Raw genomic sequence first — 4,711 nt, 5'->3', positions numbered from 1 at the left:
AATTATTAAATTGAGTGAATTTGGAATGATATCAATTTGAATTGTTCAAATTGAAATTAGGGTTTAAATTTGAATAGGTTCAAATTCAAATTAGAGTTTGTATAATTATATTTGATATAATTAATGTTTAGTTGAAATTAAACAAAATTAGAGCATTTAATATATTTAAATATTGATTTAAATATTAATTACATAAATAGGATTCATGTATTAAAACTAGGTGTATGATTAATTTGATATTTGATATTAAATTATTTAATTAATTAAATATTAATTAATTAAAAATCAAATTATAATTTTTCATTTTTTAATTCAATTTGAGAAATTGGATTTTAATTTGATTAAATTATGAATTGATTAAATCAAGTTATAATTAATTTGGAATTAATTGAAAATTGGAAATTGGAAATTTAAAAATGGAGAAAGTAGGTTTTTTTTCCCCATATTTCTCTAAGCATGAGGGTTCTTCATGCAAAATGACACAAATTCCACTTGAATCTGATCTAGCTGCTGGCATTCATGGCTGATGAAGTGCTTGCATACTAAAGATTGATAAAAACCTCAGAATTGAAGGAGAGAGATAATGGATTGAGCTGAAGAAAAGTTTCTTCTGCACTCATCTTCTTCTTCCTCTCAAACCCAGGAAAATAAACTTCTCAAATTCACTCAAATTTGAGTTCTACCACTCAAATTCAAGTTTAGAATAGTAGAGAAGATCTCTTAGTGGTTCACTAACAATTTGGAGTTGAATTGACGTGAAGAGCAGCTTGGTTTTCGGAGATTTCATCAGAGGTATGTGAAACTTGAACCCACTTGTGTTTCTGAAATAGCATGATTTAGAACTTAAATTAAAATATAATTAGAGTATTTATTGATTTTGTTTGCTTCTGTTTTTCTGGCATTCATGGATGATGAAGGGCTTGCATACTGAGGATTGATAAAAAACCTCAGAATTGAAGGAGAAGATTAATGATTGAGCTGAAGAAAAGTTTCTTCTGCACTCATCTTCTTCTTCCTCTCAAACCCAGAAAAATAACTTCTCAAATTCACTCAAAATTGAGTTCTATCACTCAAATTCAAGGTTGAGAATAGTAGAGAAGATCTCTTGGTGGTTCACTAACAGTTTGGAGCTGAATTGACATGAAAACAACTTGGTTTTGGGAGATTTCATCAAAGGTATGTGAAACTTGAAACCCACTTGTGTTTTTCTGAAATAGTATGCTTTAGAACTCAAATTAAATATAATTAGAGTGTTTATTGATTCTGTTTGCTTCCATTGCATGCTAGTATATCCCATCACTTCATAGGCAGAAGTTCATAACTCACTCCAGATTAAGGTCATATTATCTATGGTCATCCTAGTTAAATGAAAGTCTCTATTATGAACGGTGTTATAAAAATGAGACTAAGCATTTCGTGATCCAGTCTTATACAAACTCTTTTGTATAGAATATCCCCGCTCGCATGTCTAATACATGAATGATCGGGATCAGATCATTTGTAGCACTTTACAACATTTGTAACATCTACAAAGCGGTTCATACTCGTAGTGTCACTAGGATAAGTTACCTAGCCCTATCCATATACTACAAACCATTTAGATTATCACTTAAACATGATCCACCTGTATGTCTCCACATATATGTTTAAGTTACAACGATAATCATGGATGTTAGTTTATTGGTTTGTGGTTAATGCAACTAAAATATCATATATTTCATAGACAAATTGAATAAAAGTATTAAATATTATTAATCATATACAAGGTTTACAAACTATAGGACCCTATGAGATTTAGGGCATCAACCCCAATATATAGTGCGAAGAGTTCAGCTGTCGATCTTTAGTGGAGTGATCGACAATTAATTAATGTTGATTAATTTGATTAAAAGAGTTTACTCGATTCATCTCGTATCATTGGAGCTTCAATCTATAGGGCCATAAGGTCACTTCGTTAGCTCGATGAGGACTGATGGGAATCAAATTAATTTTAGTGTGATTTGAATTACTCAAATTAATTAGAGGGAATTAATTGTATAAGATACAGTTAAATAATGCATATTGATACATTATATTATATAATGTATGTTGATAAATTTTTATGAGAAATAATACTTAAATATGATTCAAATATTAATTATATGAATATGATTCATATAAAAATTATATATTAAAATTTAATGTGAATATGATTCATATTAAATTTATATAGTTTATAAGAGAAATAAATGTTTGAATATGATTTAAATATTAATTATATGAATATGATTCATATAAGAACTATATATTAAAATTAATATGAATATGATTCATATTAAATTTATATATTTTATTGAGAGGTATTATAATTTGAATATGATTCAATTATTATTTATATGAATGTGATATAAAAACTATAGGTTTTGTGTTATTTGATATAACATATAGTTTAATATATATTATATGATAAGGTGGTTATCATATATATATATATATATATATATTAAATCTAAATTTTTTAATTTGAATTTATTAAAAATAACGGGGAAGGAGTTAAAACTCCCTCACCCTTTAATCTCTCCCTCTCACACGTAACAAATTGGAAGAGAGAGAAAGTTTTCTCTCTCCGTCTCTCTAGTTCTCATTCTCTTTGCGAATTTCACCATGAAGAAAAAACTCTCAGTTATCTTCTCCTTCCCTCACGCCAAGATTGAGTGCACACCCACACCTCTGCGCGATTCTCATCCCTGAGAATAATGGGGATGACCCTTGGTGGTGTCTGTTTCTGTTTGTTGAGTTGCTGGATTCCGTGTTCGTGAGATTGGGAGAAGACGACTTGAATTGGAGAGGAATGTGAAGATTTGGTCTTCAAGGGTATGTGATTTCTAAATCCCCTCCTCTCTATTTCAATTGTCGAAAACATGTTTAGGTTTATGTTTTTCCATGGTTTCCGTCAATCTGAATTCTGTGTATTCTATAAAACGAAATTTAGAAATTAATGCATCCAATTTCTTCTGTTGCGAGGAATTCCAATTCTTTCAATTGATATCAAATCCATCTCGAATATCTAAATTTCGTTTTTGGAACTTTAATTCAAAGTTTTGGTGGGTGCATGATGCATTATGAATGTATGGGTTTTGCATATTGGATGGTTTCGAAATTGGCCTAGAATTTACTGCTTCAAAGGTGTTTAAAGTTATAATTGCCTGGTATTTTGGGCATTTAATTTCATGTAATTGAGTCTGTAATTCTTCGTGTCGTTCGTGATGGAGTTCTGGCTTCGAATCGGTAATTTTTTGGAGCAAGAATGGAGCAAATCAGATGGATAGCTGAAGTAGAGCAGACATTCTGCCGTACAACGTCGCAATGCTCCTGACGCAGCGTGACCCAACATTACGGCAACTTAAAAGCCAGCATTACAATGCTAACATCAAAGTATTGCAACGCTCCGGATGGTTAGCGTGCACATTAGGAAACCTCTAATTTGTGCATTCAAGTCTCCCCAGCAGTTTCTTTGCAGTTTCATTTTTTTAATTATGAATTTATAATAATTAATGATTAATTATATTTCATTAATTAAATTAATATAAGTGTTATATTAATTTAATTAATGTTTATGATGTCAATTTCGATCCAATATTGCTGTTTTATTTAATTATACATATGATGTATGATTTTAATTATTTATATGTTATATTGTATAAATCCCACCACAAGATAAACATAAAATTATGCATCATTTTAATATAAAAGTTATATTATATAGTTGCATGATTAAGTTAAGCATGCTCATGCATCATATTTAATTGTATTATATGATTGCATGCATAGTAACATGTCCATGCATCATACTTTATTATAAATGTTATATTGGTATGATGTATAATATAAGTGTTATATTATGTGGTGGGTATATTATTTGTTTTCATTATTTGATAATATAAATGTTCTGTTATATAATGAAATTGAAAATGCATGAAGCATGACATTACCTTAGAAATATAATTGTTACATTTTTGTGTATGTCATTAGATGCATGGCTTAGATTTTAATTGTTTCATTAAACTTTATAATAGTTATAAACTAAATGAAATTAGAATAAAACTTATAATCAGGAGTTGCATGCAAACATAGGTTAAAATTAATTTTAAATGTTTTAAAATTAATTTCACCTAGACCTATGTTAATTTATTTCTAATATGATTAAAAATTGAAGAAAATTGGAAGCAAGATTTCCATGAGCAGCGGAAGAACGATAATTCCAAATCACAATCATAAATGAACATAACATTTACAGTCGAATGCAAACAAGCGGTTATACAATTCACAGAGAAATTATAGCATGAAAAATACAAATGCATAAAGAGATCAAACTATACACACAGTAGAAGCGTCTCCACGCTCTGTTACGCACGAACGCTCGAACAACAGCAGCCTTGAACGCCCGATCTACACGCTCGAACAACAGTAACCTTGACAGCACGAACACTTCGCACTTGGTCATGAACTCCTCAACGATCGCCTCGGTCACGAACTCCTCAGCAATTGCACGACCTCCACAGCACCACGAATGACCTCCAAAAAACCTCGACGGTGTCGAGTTGAGTCTGACACCACCAACAAGGCTACCTTGGTATTCTCGGTGTGAGAATCCAAAGGGTGGGCTCTGTTCGGACTTGGTATGAGACAAACGAAGGAGGAAACACCGATTGCGTACACGATTGGGCAAGTG

This window comes from Benincasa hispida, chromosome 3 (assembly GCF_009727055.1).
Source record: "Benincasa hispida cultivar B227 chromosome 3, ASM972705v1, whole genome shotgun sequence".
NCBI classification, from domain to species: Eukaryota; Viridiplantae; Streptophyta; class Magnoliopsida; order Cucurbitales; family Cucurbitaceae; genus Benincasa; species Benincasa hispida.
Note: the sequence above shows the minus strand (reverse complement) of the source record.